The sequence below is a fragment of the Saccopteryx bilineata genome, chromosome 5 (genome assembly GCF_036850765.1).
Source record: "Saccopteryx bilineata isolate mSacBil1 chromosome 5, mSacBil1_pri_phased_curated, whole genome shotgun sequence".
In the NCBI taxonomy this organism is placed as follows: Eukaryota; Metazoa; Chordata; class Mammalia; order Chiroptera; family Emballonuridae; genus Saccopteryx; species Saccopteryx bilineata.
Window position 1 is genome coordinate 236,023,780 of NC_089494.1, and position 19,552 is coordinate 236,043,331.

The following is a 19,552-nucleotide window of genomic DNA, read 5'->3' on the forward strand; positions in this document are numbered from 1 at the left end:
CTTTAATTTTACGTCCGTTCTTTCATTAACTCTTGAACAGGCAACATAAAGTTGACCGTGTCCAAATGCAGGCTCAGGTAAAAAAATGCCAACACACTTAAGCGTTTGGCCCTGAGACTTATTGATGGTCATAGCAAAGGCAAATTTTACAGGAAATTGTCTACGTCTCAATTGAAACGGCAACCCTGTTTGAGATGGAGCCAAATCAATTCTTGGAATGACATGTATTTCACCTTTAGAGGAGCCAAAGACTTAGCTATTATGACATTATTTTTCAATTGGAGAACCTCTAGTCTTGTACCATTGCAAAGACCCCTTCTGGTGTTAAGATTTCTTAACAGCATAATAATTGCTCCAATCTTTAACCTCAATTTGTGAGGTGCATGCCAGAAGGCGGGACTATTTGAATGCCGTGGCAACTTCACCCCATTGGCTAGTATAGTTACGCAAGCAACCAATAAGCTATCGGCGACAAGCAGACACTTAAGCCGCATATAATAAAGATTATGTAGAAATGGTTCTTAAGAAGGAGGCTGAGAAAGAGCTTTCAGAGAGAAGAAGTACCAGAAAGAACCTGAGACTAAAGGATAAATAAGTACGTAGTTGAGTTGCTGCGAAGACTATGTCAAGGTAAAGTATGTGTATTCCTGAATAAGCATCAGCTTGTGATATGTGGTAGGGGAAACATGGAAAATCACAAAGTTATCATGAAGGAGGTGGTACTTGGGCTGGGCTTTGAAGGATGAATAATTGGCACTTAGAGTAGTGGAGGCAGAAAGAGTAAAGTGAACAAAAGCATGAAATTGTAAAAAGGTATGAAGCCCTTGGCAATAGTTTTTTTTTTTTTTTAATTTTTTTAATTGAGTGAGAGGAGGGGATGCAGAAACTCCTGACCAACCAGGATACAGCTGGCAAGCCCCCATGGGGTTATGTTCTGTCCATCTGGGGCTATTGCTCCATTGTTCAGCAACCAGGCTATTTTTAGTGCCTGAGGCTGACAGCTACTAGAGCCATCCTTAGCTCCTGGGACCATGACTGTGGGAGCAGAAAAGAGTGGGAGGGAGGGTGAGGGTTGAAGAACCAAATAGTCACTTCTCCTGTGTGCCCTGAAAATTGAACCCAAGACATCCATATGCCAGGCTGTTGCTCTATCTCTGAACTAACCAGCCAGGGCTGGCAATAGTTCTTAATGGGTCAGACTTGACAGTGTCCAACTTCTTTCTAGATAAAGAGGTAATGTGAGTGAAGGAGCTTGTATTCTGTATGGCCAGTAGCCGCGGCTGCCGTCAAAGCCACCTGGCCAGTGCAGGCTCAGGTTTGATCTGGATCGATCGTAAAGAAACAATTGAGTCGAAAACTGGTGGTCCATTTTCCTTTAATCCTAGCTCGCACCAGGCGGGCAAGAAAATACCCACAGCGGGAAACACTTTCCTTTTCATTCAGTGCTCCCAAAGCCACTGACTCATCCGAGTTTCCTAGAATCAAAGGTTCCACCTCACCAGTCTTATTTACCTCTGTTCCCCATCTCTTTCTCCTGCGCAAACTGGCTTTTCCTTCACCATTTAGCCCTTTTGACTTCCCTGCCCTGCTACACCGTGGGCTCTTCCTCTCTACAAGAACGTGATCACTCTCCCTCAAATGGCCTCCTAGCTCCTCCTTTTAAAAACTTTTGGCGCGGAAGCCCTCCCCCAACACACATTAGCACAACCAAGCCCCTTTCCAAGCAAGAAGGGCATTTAGTTGTATGTATCACGTGAGAGCATCACCACTTTAGAGCAGCGCCCATCTTTAACAGAAAGAGTGAACAAAACCAGAAAATACAGATTTTACAACTCATTTGCCTGACACATTCCGTAAGATCAGAAGCATACCTTGTACCATCTTAGGTTGGAATGGCAGACCCGACCAAACACTTCCCTGATGCTCTAAAATAAACCACACTTTGTACATGATTTTTACAACATCCTCTTAAGTTACAGAATTTATGACTGAATTTTGGGATTTAAGTTCTGTTTTAAAAACTAATGCCTGGCCCTGGCCGGTTGGCTCAGCGGTAGAGCGTCGGCCTGGCGTGCAGGGGACCCGGGTTCGATTCCCGGCCAGGGCACACAGGAGAAGCGCCCATCTGCTTCTCCACCCCTCCCCCTCTCCTTCCTCTCTGTCTCTCTCTTCTCCTCCCGCAGCCGAGGCTCCATTGGAGCAAAGATGGCCTGGGCGCTGGGGATGGCTCCTTGGCCTCTGCCCCAGGCGCTAGAGTGGCTCTGGTCGTGGCAGAGCGACCCCCCGGAGGGGCAGAGCATCGCCCCCTGGTGGGCAGAGCATCGCCCCTGGTGGGCGTGCCGGGTGGATCCCGTTCCGGCGCATGTGGGAGTCTGACTGTCTCTCCCCGTTTCCAGCTTCAGAAAAATACAAAAACAAAAACAAAAACAAAAATACCACTAATGCCTATGTTGTACTAAGATGAGTAATCATATGACTTCCTTAGCATAGATAGTGAAAAAAGGACTTAGCTTGCTGAAGGTTACCGGATCAGAGGGCTAAGAAAATATGAGACAGGTACGACTTGAGTAAAAATCCCTTGTCCTTGATTTAAAAACTGTTAAGATCAGTCAAGTTATTTGACTTCTTCATGACTCAGGTTTCCCCATTTAAAAAATAGGCGTGATAATAGTTCCTTCTTTGGGATGGACATGACGATGAATGGAAAGTACTTAGGAAAATGGTCACCCATTATTATAATATGAATATTCTAATACTTTTTTTTCTGTAAGGAAGGAGAGTGAAACTGATTCCCAGCCATGTTTTATGTATCAGCATTATTTGGGAACAATTAAAAGACAAAGCTTGCTGGATGTACCCTATATTCAGAGCACTTGGGCTTTGGACTTTGTATTTTTTGGGACCCCAGGTTTGGGAATCTTTGCTCTTGAATTGAGTAGCATTTTGATCAGTTTTATCTATATACTTACTTTCTCCTTTACAGCATTTTGAACACTGCCTCTTAATATTTGTTGAGTATATAAACTTCTAGGTTATTAATCCTGATCAGTGTGCGGGGGGACTTCACTCCTATCCCTTCCTTTCTCTTTCTCTCTTCTAGCCCTTCTCCTCCATCCTGTACTGAATTTTTAGATAGTCGGGTTGACTATGTCCTGGACAGCCTAGTTCTCAGGCCATTTTTAATTTTTTTTTTAAACAAAAATATTTAAAAATAAACATGTAAAGACAGACATTTGGCATGTCAAAATTGAATTTCAGTTTAGTTTCTAAAATAAATAATTCCAACTTTTTTTATCATTAAAAAAAGCGACTGCAGGAAATGCTTCTAAAATACTTATATTCCCCTTGTTGAAACTGTGGTTATTGCTGGGTAGATTCCAGGATGTGTTCTTTTTTGGGCAGAGTGGGGGGGAGGTGTTGTGGGGGTGTATTCTACTCCATGCCAACACATACACAAATCATTAATTCCTCAAACCTAAATGCACCTTATTTTTATTATTTTAAAAAAGATTTTATTTATGGAGTTTAGAGAGAGAGAGAGAGAGCAAGAAAGGCAGGGGGAGGAGCGGGAAGCATCAGCTGGTAGTTGTTGGTTCTCACATGTGCCTTGACCAGGCGAGCCGGGGCCTTCAACTGGCAACTTGGAACCCCGGGGCTTGCCTGGTCTTTCCCCCTGAACCACCACAGGTCGTGCAGAGTGTGCCTTTTATGTGACGGCAGTTATTTGGTATACTGTAAAACGTGGCCTGGACATTAAAATAACAAATAAAATGTTTATTGTATTTAGGTCAATTTTAACTTTTGTGTGTGGGTACTTGGGTTAAAAAAAAAATCATTGTATTGCAGCAAAAGCAGCTTTGCTGCTTAAGTCTATTTAGTTCATTTATTTTACATTTTATATGGATGAGGAATGACTGAAATGTCAGCTCCAGTAGGGCAGAAATTTTGTTCAGTGCTAAGCCCTAGCACCTAGAACAGTGCTTGACACATGGTGAGTGTTCAGAAAAAGGAAAAAAAAATGTGCTAAATGAATGAGCTGATAATTAGACAACCCAAAGTAAAAACCACATCCACCACTTTTCACTACCAGTATGTGTCCGGTATTCACATTACAGGCAGCCTGCATGTTCCCATAGCTCCCTGTGCCTTTACAGATCACACTGCTTCCCCTAACCTAAGTTCTGTGATTGTATCCACAGCGCCTTACCTGGCAGCATTGTAATTTCATAGTAAATATTTGTTGACTGAATACATAGTACCTTGAACATTTCCATATTGCTTTTATAATTGCTTTCACCAGTCGGCAATCCCGTGAAGCTGGATGATAGTATCATCCCAGTTTTACAAATGAAAATACTGTAAGTTAGGTGTCTCAGAAATCCTTGGGTCCTAAGTAGCAGAACTGGGACCATAACTTCTGTATGTGCTAATTTCTTCATCCTTTGTTCATTCCAGAAATGTCTTTAAAACACTAATGAGCATAAATTTCCACTCTGCCATTCAGTTGAAATTCTTTTGAGAGGATGACAGGAGGTTACTCTGTGAAACCTTTTCTGAATTGCTGTAATGTTATCATTAGCCACAACCTTTGTTGGGTGCCACTTTGAGTAATTCATTAGTAGATTCGTTTTGGTTGCCTATTACCTGTATTGATAGATGCATTTTGGGGGGAAGAAAACTAGCCCTCATTATTTCATAAAATTTATACTCTCTTCTCCCAAACATTTTAAGATGTAAATTTGTTAATACTGTGAATCTGTTAATCCAAATTCGGAGGGACCTGAAATATGGAAGACAGGAACAAGGTCCATCGTTTACACATCAAAGCTTTATTGTCTAGCTTGGCCAAGCGGTGGGAACTCCGACAGAAATCTGACAGAGAGCGTGCCGGCCCATTGTTCTACTTAGTTTTTATAGTTTTGTAAGTGGGAAGTACAGAAGCAAAAATTGCAATTAGGAGCCCCTTACCGCTATTGGTTATAGTCATATGTCCTTTAACATGATAGGACCACGTTCAATTTGCAAACCATACATCATTTTGGAGAAAACAAAATTTACAAGTCAACACAATGGTAGAAAGATGTCTCTTTACATATTAAAGGCTTTCCTATATTATCTAGTATTTATCTGCTATCTCTCTGTCCAGAGTCACACACGCATTTACATAGGAGAGGTAGTTTCTGTGGGGACAAATGCCCGCGAATGGCTCATTGCTATAAGAAAAGATTTATTTTGGCTTTTCTCTTCCTGCACCTGGCTAGCCATTCACCCCTTTCCCCACAGGTGTGGTGGAATGTCTGGGAATCCATGTTTTCCTCCCCTTGCATTTACAATACAATGCCAAGGGCCATCCTGACTATGCCAATCACACAGTACAGAGACTATTCTCACAATTTCTCTGCACACCTTAACCCAAATTAATAAAATGTTCTCCAAGCCTCCTAAAATATTAATATTAATTCTGTAGCCTTTGGTACTTTACAACACCTGCGGGTAAAATGACTCAGTGGCTCCTCAAATCTAAGTTTTTAAAATCAAATTTCCAAAGCTGTGAGAGGAATGTTCTCTAATATATTGTTGGTCATTTTGAGATAAAAATTAAAAAAAAAAAAAAAGAGTTGGATTGGGCTGGCTGATACTTCTGGAATTGGGCTCACGAAGGAGAAACCTTCCCTGTGATGTCAGAATAGAATAAATAAGATGCTGCCCAACCTTGATGATTTTCACACAGTGGCAGCTACTGGATGCACATTTAAACCAAACAACACGCAGTCGAGGTTCTAAGTCAGAAAGACTTTCAAAATCTGTGAATCTGATCTAATTCTAATTTCTGTGCAGCCTCTGTTGTGAAAGAGACTTTGGTGACTTTGGTAAGATTGTACCCAATTTGATTAGTAGGTAAGACTTCATTGTACCAGACGGCTAGATTTAAAGTTACTGCTGTTACTTTACCAATGACTTTGAAGAGTTTGGTGGAACAATACCGCGAAGCTTTCATTTCATTGTGAAATAGCAACAAACATCTGATTCCTCCTGCCCATTGTAGATATCAACCTTTATTTAGCATTAGAACTGAGGCAGAGATGGGAATAAAGTAACAATATGGTCTTTCCTCCAGGATCCAGCCACGCAAACACACTGTGTGGGGCAAAAGTAGGGTTACAGTTGTGAGTACACACCACACAGAGTTTACTCATGTGTTATTTATTAACTACTGTATTATTTTTCCGTAGGAACATCTATAACCCTACTTTTGCCCCACCCTGTATGGTGGGGATGCAAGGAGCAGTTTCGGGTGGAGAAGCGCGTTTGCTTTCCCAGTAGGGTGCCTGACTTCTCAGCGGAGGCGGGGCAGAGCCAGGGTGTCTGCTCGGGCTCTTACAAAGCAGAGCAAGAATGTATCACCCCTGGGTGCCGCTTTTTTATTAGCAACTTCACAGTCCACGCCTTTGTTGCCCTGCCACACAGTAGGCCCTGGCTTCGAGCAGAGAGCTCAATGAAGGCCTTTCAGGGAGCGGTGCTGTTTGTCATTGCCATCTGTCCTCTTCTTTTCAGGCTGTGACGTGTGACCCCCTTCGATTTCTGATTGGTGTGGCCTGGACACTGTAGATAGCTGCTAAGATAGAAGGGGAAGTGGGAGATATATCAAGTTAATAATTTAGAAAATAAAAAATCCTACTTACTCTCTTAAATTGCATCAGACAGAAGATATGAAGCATTGAGATTTTTTTTTTTTTTAGTTCTTAGTGACTTGTTTTCTTAACTTTTGGAATCATTACCGTCTCTCTCCTAAGACGTGGGTCCATTAGGTCAGGACTGGATGCCGTGCATTATGTGTTTCCAGCACTGGGGTGGCATGCATCTTACCGGTCTCGATCACGTGGCTCGGTGCAATTGTGCTTTTATCTTATTGACAATCTTTTGTCCTGCTTTGAGCAGTGGGAATGTGCTCTTTGCAACAGAGAGAGTCCTGGGATCGGGAGCTTTCCGTGTGATAGGCAGTTTCTGTTCAGGACACCTGCTGCCTGAGCACATAGCGCCCATTGTTTCTGCCTCCCAACGTGTTCTGGGCAGTCTCTTTTAGCTTGCGGTTGAGTCTTGGCTTGGCCTTTTTTCTTGCATGCATTTCATTTTTGGAGGAACAAATTTCTGTGTTGTTCTTCTGGTTTTGCTGATATGAACTTAACATGTGCGAGTAGTTCATACAAACTCGTGTTCCAGTGAGTAAGTGCTGAGACGCAGTGGGGGAAAGAGTACTTGTTCAAAGCAGGGCGGGTGATCTGGACTCTCTGCTCTGCTGGCTGTGTGGCCACAGGAAAGACATTTGACCTTTCTGGGCATCAGTGCCCTTGTTTGTAACCCGAGGGAGTTGGGCTTCTTTGAGTGCTGGATTGCCAGGTCCACTGGTGTTAAGATTTCACCGTTGTGTTTTGTGTTTTCTGAGATGCTACAAGTACCAGCAAAGGAGTGTGGCAGTACTCACTGAGGGCCGTGCCTCCGTGAAATTGTCAGTAACACCAGGAAGTGCTCTTTTTGATGCATTACAGAGGGAAATAACCATGGTCTTCTTGTCTCTTTGTGGTGAGTTTGCAAAATAACAAATAACAATATTTTATTTCTGGGAAAGTACTGTTGTTAGCCCTGGAAGTCTTATTGGACACTTGGGTTTTCAACTTCTAAAGTAATAGTTACTGAGTTTAATAATGAAGACTTCTTAATTTGTTAGCTCTTATTAATTCAGATAAGAGGAAACTTACATATCAGTCTATTATAGTGTCACACTCCAATTCTGATTTGTATTCCCATAGTATTTAATAAAAACCTTATTTAAAACTCTTCTAATTCTATAAGCAAGACATATTATGGTAATTATAGAAAATTTAGAAAACACCAAGAAGGAGATATAAATGTCTTCTAAGCCCATGGCCCAGAAAGAGCTATTGTTTGCACTGTGGTGCCTTTAGATTGTACACACTCAGTTTGTAAAACAAAATTGGGATCAAACCTTACACATATAACTTGATGTCTTGCTTTTTTCTTGCTGTGTATTTTTGAATTTATTTTTGGGGCTAAGATGCCAAATGAAGGTAGAGATTAATGTAATTCTATGTTTGGCACACTTGTGACAGGGTCTGTTTTGAGTTACAGAAATAGAATTACGGGCCCAGTATCTGAAAATAACATTTGTCCTGTTCCTTCTTGAATAGGCTTTCAGTATTTAGCATGCATAGATGTTGTCATAAGTATTACTATAATTAACAAATGAAGACTTCCTACTCTATTAGTTCTTAATTGCTCACTAATTGCTTTGATGAGATCCCCTCATTTTAGATTTCTGCACCATCAGTGAGCACATTATTTTTTTTAAATTTATTAAATTTAATGCAGTGACATTGATAAATCAGGGTACATATGTTGAAAGAAAACATCTGTAGATTATTTTGACATTTGATTGTGCTGTGTACCCCTCCCCCAAAGTTAAATTGTCTTCTGTCACCTTCTATCTGGTTTTCTTGTGCCCCTCCCCTCCCCCAACTCCTCTCTTCTTTTTCGCCCCCTCCCCCCTCCCCCCACCCCCCACCCCTGTTGCCATCACATTCTTGTTCATGTCTCTGAGTCTCATTTTTATGTCCCTTCTATGTATGGATTCATATAGTTCTTAGTTTTTTTCTGATTTACTTATTTCACTCCATATAATGTTATCAAGGTCCATCCATGTTACTGTAAATGATCCGATGTCATCATTTCTTATGGCTGAGTAGTATTCCATAGTATATATGTACCAAAGCTTTTTAATCCACTCGTCCTCTGACGGACACTTGGGCTGTTTCCAGATCTTCACTATTGTGAACAATGCTGCCACAAACATGGGGGTGCATTTCTCCTTTTGGAGCCGTTCTATGGTGTTCTTGGGGTATATTCCTAAAAGTGGGATAGCTGGGTCAAAAGGCAGTTCGATTTTCAGTTTTTTGAGAAATCTCCGTACTGTTTTCCACAGTGGCTGCACCAGTCTGCATTCCCACCAGCAGTGCAGGAGGGTTCCCTTTTCTCCACATCCTTGCCAGCACTTATTCTGGAGCACGTGTCATTTTAACGCAGTTTTTCTGGATGCCATATTCTTCACACTGAAGCACGGTGGCTGGTGTGGGCCAGGCCACGGGTTGGGCATGAAGTAGGATAGTTAAAAGATTCTTTTTGCTCTAATATATACATTTGCTAATATTTGTGACTCACATGTTGCATATTGGTTTCAGATATCACTTTCTACTACTAGGACATGAAAGATTAGTTAACCCTTTGGATTATTTAGCCTGTAAAATTTTCTGTTTCACTGTTGATTTTTGCATTGAAAATACATTCTCAATCCTGAGCTACACTGGAATTTTTTTTATGACCTTTCCCTTATGTGTCTTTTGATGATGTCCTTTGAAGTCCTGAAATGTTTTTTTATATTTGACTGAGATTAAATCTGGGTTTCATTTTACGTAAAAAAAAAAACACACAAAACATCTTGAGCAAGTTAATTTTCTGTTCAAGTTCCTAAGGGGAATGATTCCAACCCTCTGTGTCCCAAGAATTCCGGCTGAGCCTTGCCAGAGCATTCCTGTGGTTTTCCATGGGGCAGATCAGTGTGTTCATGAAATTTTAGTTGTAGCTTGTGTTTTCTGTGGTTAATTAAAACATCTGGCTTTTAAATTTTTCACAAACAGAGCACAATCGTTAGGCCAAACCTTTTCAAGAATGATTAAATACTTTAATCCTCCCCTAACAATAAATAGTTGTATTTAGGATACCTTATAAGTTGTAGTCTCTGCTCATGAATGATTTTAAACATTTAGGAGATATTTGGGGTTCTCCTGACATCATATATGTGTGTGTGAGAGAGAGAGAGAGAGAGAGTGTTTGTGAATCTGCTTCCTTCTAATGGCTTTTGGCCTTTGCCCCTCCAGGTCGGAGCTGTGCTGGGTGAGCTACCGTGGTCCGCAGCCAAGCATGCTGTGGTCGGATCTGTCCAGCTGTGGAACAGAAACGTTTGCTAGATGGAAAATCCATAAAAGAAAGCTGCTGTGAAAGCCCGAGACAGACCATAACTTAAGCAAAATCAGGTTCGTATGAGACAGGAGAGGCTGGACAAAGTGGTTTGCGTCAGGTAGGGAAAGTTGATTTGTTCACTCCATAAAGTGTTTTTGAGACAACCTCAAATAACCATGCCAGCTGCAGTATTTAAGAGATGCCTAACACCAGATAAATGGTGGTTGCTGTACCCTAATAAACTTCCATACTGTTATCTTCCTCTTCCTCCCCTCCACACTCCTCCAATCCCTTCCTACTCCACCCCTTCTCTCCTTACCTCTTTCCTCCCTCCCCTCCCCCGCTTTCCCACCCCTCTTCTCTCTCTCTCTCTCTCTCTCTCTCTCTCTCTCTTAGATTCTGCAGCACCTAAAGCCAGCGACTGCATTTTCCTTTTCCTGGCAGGATAGCTAGTGAGTTTGAGTTAAGTGTCCATCACTTACATCTACAAACGTTTTGATTGGTCATGCCTTTTAGAATGAAGTCTCAGCATGAAATGACTTTGGCAGTCCCTGTGCTCAGGGGCTCCTGGTGAGAAGATAGGCTAGATCAGTATTGGCTAGCTGACAGTGAAAAATGTGTCACTCAAGGTGTAAGAACCAAGTTTTATGGGAGTAGAAGAGATGGAATTATGAATTCTGCTGGGTGCTGGAGAGACTAGCAGAGAGAGCTATAATTTAACAAAGAAGATATAGGATTTAGTCTTCAGGAACATTTTAAAAACTATATTTAATTCAATTACTTGTTTTTTGAATCCGAGAAAATGGGAGGCTTTCCAGAGCCGATCATTAAAATAAATTGCAGATAAGGAAGATAATTTTACAGCTTGCTAGTAGTGGAATCTTGGTATTTACTGTAAACACAATTGTTTCAGGGGACAGCCAAATGAGAAGTTATCAGAGAGCTGTCCAGAGTTTATTTTTTATTTTTTTTATTTTTATTTTTTTTCATTTTTCTGAAGCTGGAAACAGGGAGAGACAGTCAGACAGACTCCCGCATGCGCCCGACCGGGATCCACCCGGCACGCCCACCAGGGGCGATGCTCTGCCCACCAGGGGGCGATGCTCTGCCCATCCTGGGCGTCGCCATGTTGCGACCAGAGCCACTCTAGCGCCTGAGGTAGAGGCCACAGAGCCATCCCCAGCGCCCGGGCCATCTTTGCTCCAATGGAGCCTTGGCTGCGGGAGGGGACGAGAGAGACAGAGAGGAAAGCACGGCGGAGGGGTGGAGAAGCAAATGGGCGCTTCTCCTGTGTGCCCTGGCCGGGAATCGAACCCCAGAGTTTATTTTAACACCACAGGATAGCAGCTACTCTTCTCCCCAAAACCTGAGTTAGCTTTGTGTTCTAAGCAGAATTCCAAGTTTATTCTGAATTTTAATGATATATTTTCTCTTACTGTTAGACTTAAAAAATTTTTTTAAAATAATTGACATGATGATGTGCCTTTTAACACAAATTCATAGACTTTATTTTGGGAGGGGGCAGTTTTTGTTTACAGAATAATTGAGCAGAAAGTACAGAATTCCTAAATTACCCCCCTTCCAAGTTTTCCCTGTTATTAACACCTTACATTAGTGTGGTACATTTATTAAAAATTGATGAGCTGATATAGATACATTATGATTAACTAACGTCCATAATCTTCATGAGGTCCACGCTTTGACAGGTATTTAGTGATATATATCTACCATAACAGCATCACACACAATACTTGCACTGCCCTGAAAATCCCCCTGTGTTCTAACTATTTGTTCATCCCTCCCTCACCCTGAATTCCTGGCAGCTACTGATCTTTTGACACTCTCCCTAGTTTTCCAGAACGTCACGTAGTTGAAATCGTACAGTGTGCTGTCTTTTCAGATTGCCTCCTTTCACTTTGCAATATGCATTGAAGGTTCCTCCATGTCTTTTTGTCATGGTAATATTCGATTGTCTCAATGTAGTACAGTTCATTTATCCCTTTACCTACTGAAGGGTGTCTTGATGGCTTCCAGGTTTTGGAAGTTATGAATGAAGCCTCTGTAAATGTTCATGTACGGACTTTTGTGTGGACGTAAGTTTTCAGCTCCTTTGGGTAAACACGGAGGAGCGTGATTGCTGGATTGTATTGTAGGAGGAGTATGTTTAGTTTTATAATAAATGGCCAAACTGTATTCCAAAGTGTCTGTACCATTTTACATTCCCACCAGCAATGAGTAAGAGTTCCTTTTCTGCACATCCTCTCCAGCACTTGGTGTTGTCAACGTTTTGTATTTTACCTATTCTAATACGTGTATAGTGTTCTTTTTTTTTTTTTTTGAAAATGATAGAAGGAGACAGGAAGGGAGGGTGAGAAGCATCAACTTGTAGTTGCTTTCACTTTAATTGTACATTGATTGCTTCTCATATTTGCCTTTACTGGGGCCAAGCCAGTGTCCCCTTGCTTAAGCCAGCAACCTTGGGATTTTTCATGCCAGCACCTTTTGGGCTCCAGCTGGTGAGCTTTGGGACTGTGTGGACAGTTGCCCTGTTTGAGCCAGCGACCTGTTGCTGATGAGCCTGCGCTCAGAGTCAGTGACCTTGGGGTTTCGAACCAGTGATCTCCGTGTTCTGGGTTGACACTTTATCCGCTGCACCACCACCGGACGGGCCTCATCGTTCTTTTTCTTTGCTGTTCCCTAATGATGTATCATGTGAAGCATCTTTTCATCTGCTGTTTGCCGTTGGTATATCCTCTGGTGAGGTGTCTGTGCAGATCTTTTGCCCATTTTTAAAATTGGATTGTTCATTTTCTTATTGTTGAGTTTTAAGAGTTCTTTGTATTTTGGGTACTAGTTATTTATCAAATAAGTCTTTTGCAGATATTTTCTCCCAATTCTGTGGCTTGTCTTTTCATTCTCTTTGACACTTTCTCATAAAAGAAAATTAATTTTAATGAAGTCCAGCTTGTCAATGATTTCTTTCATGGATCCTTGTTTTATTTTTCCGAAGTTAGAAGCAGGGAGGCAGTCAGATGGACTCCCGCATGTGCCTGATCAGATCCACCCGGCATGCCCACCAGTGAGGGATGCTCTGCCCATCTGGGGTGTTGCTCTGTTGAGGCCGGAGACATTCTAGCGCCTGAGGCAGAGGCCATGGAGCACATCCTCAGTGCCTGGGCCAACTTTGCTCCAATGGAGCCTTGGCAGCTGTGGGAGGGGAAGAGAGAGAGAGAGAGGAAGGAGAGGGGGAGGGGTGGAGAAGCAAATGAGCGCTTCTCCTGTGTGTCCTGACCGGGAATCAAACCCAGGACTTCCACATGCTGGGCCCACACTCTACTGTTGAGCCAACCGGACAGAGCTTTGACCCTTGGTTTTGTACTTAAATAGTCTTTGCCAACCCAAGGTCATCTAGGTTTTATCCTATGTTATCTTTTTGGGGTTTTATAGTTTTACATTTTACTTTTAGGTTTATGATCTATTTTGAGTTAGATCATAGGATTAAGGTCTTTGTCTATATATTTTTTTTTTGTATGTGAATGTTCAGTTATTTCAGTGCCATTTATTGAAATTACTATCCTTTCTTCATTGAACAGCCTTTGCTCCTTTGTCAAAGATCAATTGACTGTATTTGTGTTGGTCTAATTCTAGGCTCTCCGTTCTTTTCCATTAGTCTATTTGTCTGTTTTTTCACCATTCCCACAGTCTTGATTATTGTAGCTTATAGTACATCTTCAAGTCAGGTGGTGTTAGTTCTTTGACCTTGTTTTTTCCTTCAACATTGTACTGGCTGTTCTGGGCTTTTTGCCTCCTCCATGTAACCTTTTGAATTAGTTTATCAATATCCACAAAATAACTTACTGGAATTTTGATTGAGATTGTGTTGAGTCTATAGGTAAAATTGAGAAGAACTACCATCCTGACAATATAGAGCCTCCTATGTACGTACATAGAATAATTATTTCTCTAGATCATTTTTTGATTATTTCATCAGAATTTTATAATTTTCCTCATGTGGATCTTGTACATATTTTATTAGATTTATATCTAAGTATTTCATTTATTTTGGTGCTAATATAGATATTATTGTTTTTAATTTTAGATAGCAGTTGTTTATTATTTTGGTATGCAAGAAAGCAGATGACTTTAGTGTATATTAACTTTGTATCCTGCAAACTTGCTCTGATTGCTTGTTAGTTTGAGGAAATTTTTGTTGTTGTTGATTCTTTAGGATTTTCTGTATACTATAGATCGTCATGTTATCTGTGAACAAAGACAGTTTTATTTCTTCCTCCTCAATTCATATGCCTTTTATGTTCTTGTCTTACCTCACTAGCTAGGGTTTCCAGTGTGCTGTTCAATGGGAATCGTGAATGGTGACATGTGTTCCTTGTTCTTGATCTTAGTAGGAGAGCATATATTTCTCACCATGAAGTATAATGTCAGCTGTAAGTTTTTTGTAGGTTTTTTAAAATTTTATCAAGTGAGGAGTTCTCTTATATTCCTGGTTTGCCGAGAGATTTTGTCATGAGTGGATGTTGAATTTTTATCTGATGCTTTTTCTACATCTATTGATATGATCAAATGGTTTGTCTTTCTTTCTTTCTCTTTCTTTCTTTCTCTCTTTCTCTCTCTCCTCTCTCCTCTTTCCTCTCTCCTTTCTCCTCTCCCCTCTCCCCTCTCCCCTCCCCCTCTCCCCTCCCCTCTCCCCTCTCCTCTTTTCTTTCTTGTGAGAGGCGGGGAGGCAGAGAGACAGACTCCTGCATGTGCCCCGACTGGGATCCACCTAGCAACCCCTGTCTAGGGCCACTGCTCTGCCCATCTGGGTCCATTGCTCCGTTGCTCTGCAGGTGAGCTGTTTTAACCCCTAATGCGAGGCCATGGAGCCATCCTTATGGCCCATTGCCAACTTGCTCAAACCATTCAAGCCATGGCTGTGGGAGAGTGAGAGAGAGAGCGCGAGCGAAGGGGTAGGGGTGGAAAAGCAGATGGGCTCTTCTCCTGTGTGTCCTGACCGGGAGCCAAACCCGAGACTTCCACATGCTGGGCTGACACTCTGCCGCTGAGCCAGCTGGCCAGGGCTGGTTTTTCTTTTTTAGCTTATTGATATGATGGATTATATTAATTGATTTTTGAATGTTGAATCAGCATGTTGATAAGGGTTGTATTGTACCTGTAGATCAGTTTGAGGAGTATTTCCATCTTACAAATATTAAGAGTTCTGCTCCATGAACATGGGGTGTATTTCCATTGATTTTGATCTCCTTTAATTTCGTTCAACAGTCTTTTTTGTTTGTTAGTGAACAAAACTTAACTTCTTACTGCATTTATTCCTGAGTAGTTTTTTTTTCTTTTTGATGCTTTTATAAATGAAATCATTTAAAAAAATTTTATTTTCAGAGTATTCATTGCTAGTATGTAGAAATACCGTTGATTTTTGTATATTGCGCCTGTTTTCTTCCACTGTGTTGAACTTCTTTATCAGTAGTGGTAAACAGTCTTTTATTGTATATGTTACTTCTTTAGGATTTTTTACATATTAGATTATATCATCTGTGACTAGAGATAGCTCTATTTCTTATGCAATATTGTGATTATTTTATACAGTGGTAAAAATTTTACTGTGATATGAGAAATACAAAGTAATGTGCTTCAGAGTTTCTAATCATGTCATCCTATTGTGTAGCTTTTGATAAGGACAAAATAAGGTAATTATTAAATTTATCTCATAACTAAGCTAGTTATTCAATCAGTGAGCTTTTTAGCTACTCCTATATCTTCTTTAGGGAAATGCCTCTTAAAATCCTTTGCATATTTTTATTCTGGGTTCTTTGTATTATTGGATATATGGATTTGCACATACTTTCTCCTCGTTTCTGACTTGTTCTTGTGCTCCCATGTGTCTTTTGAGGCTCAAAAGTTTTTAATTGAAATAAAAGTTTAATACATTAATTTTTCTTCCGGATCTGATGATTTTTGTTTCTAAATTCTCTTTGACTAACCAAAGGTCAAAAAGATTTTCTCCAGTGTTTCTTTATAGAACCTATATTATTATTATTATTATTATTATTATTATTTTATTTTTAATTTTTTTTTAAACAGAAGCAGGGAGAGAGAGAGAGCTGTTCCCGTATGTGCCCTGACTGGGGTTTGAACCTGCAGAACATGTATTTCTAAGCCCTTACATTTATGTAGTTCTATGATTCATTTTGGAGTAAATTTTGTTTATGGTGTGAAGTTCAGGTATACTTTTAATTTTGTCCTGTTTTCTTCTATTTTTGCATATGGATATCCAGTTGTCCTAACACAATTTGCTGAAAACACTGTCTACTTTTTGACTTATTTTGGTACCTTTGTAGATAATTAATTAACCATAAATATGAGGGTTTATTTCTGGACTCTCAGTCTGTTCCTTATGCCAGCAGCACACTTTTCTTAAGTTTTTGCAATGCAATTTTTCTATGTAAAAGGTATTTTCAGGAAATGAGCTTAAGTTGCAATATATTTTGCTCTTTTTATAAAATAAACTATTGTAATTTTGCTACTTTTCCTCTCCCTTCCTGTTTGAGTCACTTTCTTTTTTTTGTATTTTTTTGTATTTTTTCTGAAGTTGGAAACGGGGAGGCAGTCAAACAGACTCCCGCATGCGCCTGACCAGGATCCACCCGGCATGCCCACCAGGGGGCGATGCTCTGCCCATCTGGGGCGTTGCTCCGCTGCAACCAGAGCCATTCTAGCGCCTGAGGCAGAGGCCACAGAGCCATCCCCAGCGCCTGGGCCAACTTTGCTCCAATGGAGCCTCGGCTGCGGGAGGGGAAGAGAGAGACAGAGAGGAAGGAGAGGGGGAGGGGTGGAGAAGCAGATGGGCGCTTCTCCTGTGTGCCCTGGCCAGGAATCGAACCCGGGACTCCTGCAGGCCAGGCCAACACTCTACCACTGAGCCAACTAGTCAGGGCCTTGAGTCACTTTCTTAAAAGTTGTCTGGGTCTGGTTATTCACTTTCTTAAAAGTTGTCTGGGTCTGGTTATTCCTTGTGGATAACTATGGGAGTTTGAAATGGTAGAAGAGAGTGCAGATCCATCTAGATGCATTTTATAGATTACTGTCTACATTACTTTAAATCAAAAATACTTTTCTGATTTTACTTTTATGTTTATTCTAAAAATCAAAATAAGTGAACAAATGAAACAGAAACAAATTCGTAGATACTGAGAATAAACTGAGGGTTGCCAGATGGGTGGGTGGCTGGGGGACTGGTGAAAAGATGAAGGGAGTAAGAAGTTGAAATTGGCAGTCACAGAATGATCACGGGGGTTTGAAGTGCAGTTTCGGGAATATAGTCAGTGTTGTGTTGCAATAACTATGCATGCTGTCAGGGGATCACTTCGTAAGATATATAAATGTCTCACCACTCTGCTCTACACTTGAAACTAATATAATATTATATGTCAACTGTAATTGAAAAATTAAAACATTAAAAAAATACGTTTTTCTTAAAAATGGTAAACATTTTTATGCTCATCCATTTAAATAAAACATTAAATAAAAAAAAATACTACCTCTTTTTAATCATTGCCAGTAACTACTGACTGAAGGATTTACAAGTTTGGTATATTATTTCAAGAATATCAAGAGTTTTCTTTAATGGTTATATGAATTGGGTCTTTTATACAGAAAAAGCCATGTTTCATAAGACTGTTATTTTACTAAATGGAAAATGATGAATTAACATGTCTTGGGTTTTGGAAACATAGTGTGGTTTTTATATGTCATGAAAATTGGACAGTTTTAATAATATTATTTAAATGAGAGCTATATTTTTATACTTACCTTTGCTGTTTTTGTCTTTGTATTAGTCTGGTTCTCAGTAAACTACTGTGCAGACGAGCATAATTATATGGGAAATGTCAAGGCTAAATTTATGTCTCTCCTTTCCTTATAACTCTGTAGAAATTGTGACTGCATAAAGATTCGACAGGAATAAAAAAGAAGTCAGTGCTTTATTGCACCGATTTTCAACCGGTGTGTCACAAGAATTTTAAAAACATGCAGTACCTGACTATTTAGTCAAGTACACTGACAGAGCTCAAATAAAAAACTGGTATCAGCCAACACAATAGCCATCTGGTGTGAATGCATCAAAATTATACCTACTTTTTTTTTTGGTCAGATTAGCAAAAAATATAATTTTTTTTTTTTTGTGTTCTGCAGAATTATAGTAATTAGTTTATCTGTGCTGTGAGATGCAGAAGGTTGAAAATCACTGCTTTTTTGGGATGTTTGGACTCTAGTTGGCTATTTTATTTTGTTTTTCAGTAAAGTTGTAATTTTGTTTGGGGACTGGCTTTTCTTTTTCATGTGAAAAATAAATAAATTTGGTGTTGGTGAAATTCAGAGACATCTCTCTCTGGCATGTAGCTACAAGCTGATTTCTGCCACTGGGCTTTAATTGGCTATTAAAATCACAGTATTAGATTTAAAACATGTTTTCTGCAGTTCCATTAGTAGGTCAAGCCATGCCTCTCAGTTCCCGGAGGGCTCAGTTCTCCAGGATGGCTTATCTGCTTCCTGCTCTTTCTTTGTAACCTTCTCATTTCAACCTGGGTGGACCAGCTTGATGGGAACAGGCATGTTTGCTACCTGGCCCCTCTGCTTTTCTTGGCATTCCTTAGCTGGTTTATCGGTTGTTGGCTGATAATATCACTTCATAAAAATGCCTCCGTAGAACAACGTGGAGTCATTCTTTTTATTGCTCATTTAAAAGAAAATAGCCATAGATAAGCTTTCGTTTATATCCTTAGGATCCTGGAAGTGGGTTTCATGAGTCTCTTAACCTAACCTCTCCTACAAATCTTTTCTTTCTCTTTGGTGCCCTTTTAAAAATCTTTGTGACCTATTCGCAGAATGATGAATAACCTGTGAGGAATGTGGTATAATGTTGTCGGAGGATTTGGTCCTGTTGGTCTTGTTTTTCTGAGGGAGCTGAAACAAAACACGGCTGGGTGAAGGTAACTTTTTAACTGTCGCGCACTTTGAGAAGGGTATTGTGTTGACTGAAGTGAGGGCATCAGAATGAGCCGTGGGAGGGTGCGTTGTGGTACAATTGCATTTGTGAACACTCCAGCCTATTTATATGATCATTTGGTTCCAGACGAAGAAAAATTGCATAAACAGTCCCATTCCGGGAGCCAATGCAAGAGTAAAGAGAGTTTCTAGGATTTGCTTTCATTAGGAAAAACCATTTTTGTGTAAACTTAGTAATGAGGATGTTTATGATATAGATATTAATGGAGTTTGGACTATTACATGTTTTGGTTTTTCTTTTGCTTGTCTATATTTTTATGTTAAATAATCTGTGAAGTATTAGATTTCCCTTTAAAATCTTTCAAAAATATGACACTAGGATGACATATAGTCAGTTATTATATCATTACTGATATAAGAACAAGCGATAATTTCGCAGTCTGATAGTGACCTATAGTGAATAAAACAATTTAATTATATTGTCCAAATAAAATCTGTA

At 40.3% G+C, this 19,552-nt stretch overlaps 1 protein-coding gene across 9 annotated transcripts in view; it reads left to right on the forward strand.

Annotated features, from left to right (window-relative positions):
• APBB2 (amyloid beta precursor protein binding family B member 2) overlaps window positions 1–19,552 on the forward strand; it is a 392,503-nt gene that overhangs the window by 77,571 nt on the left and 295,380 nt on the right. For 7 of the 9 annotated variants that reach the window (XM_066233437.1, XM_066233440.1, XM_066233436.1 and 4 more), the window contains one exon: window positions 9,951–10,106. The exons of 1 other annotated variant lie outside the window; for it this stretch is intronic. The gene's annotated coding sequence lies outside the window, so the exon portion shown is untranslated. Of the gene's footprint in view, window positions 1–7,461; window positions 7,582–9,950; window positions 10,107–19,552 lie in introns of those variants that run through there. One more of the 9 variants, XM_066233438.1, reaches the window with a different exon arrangement.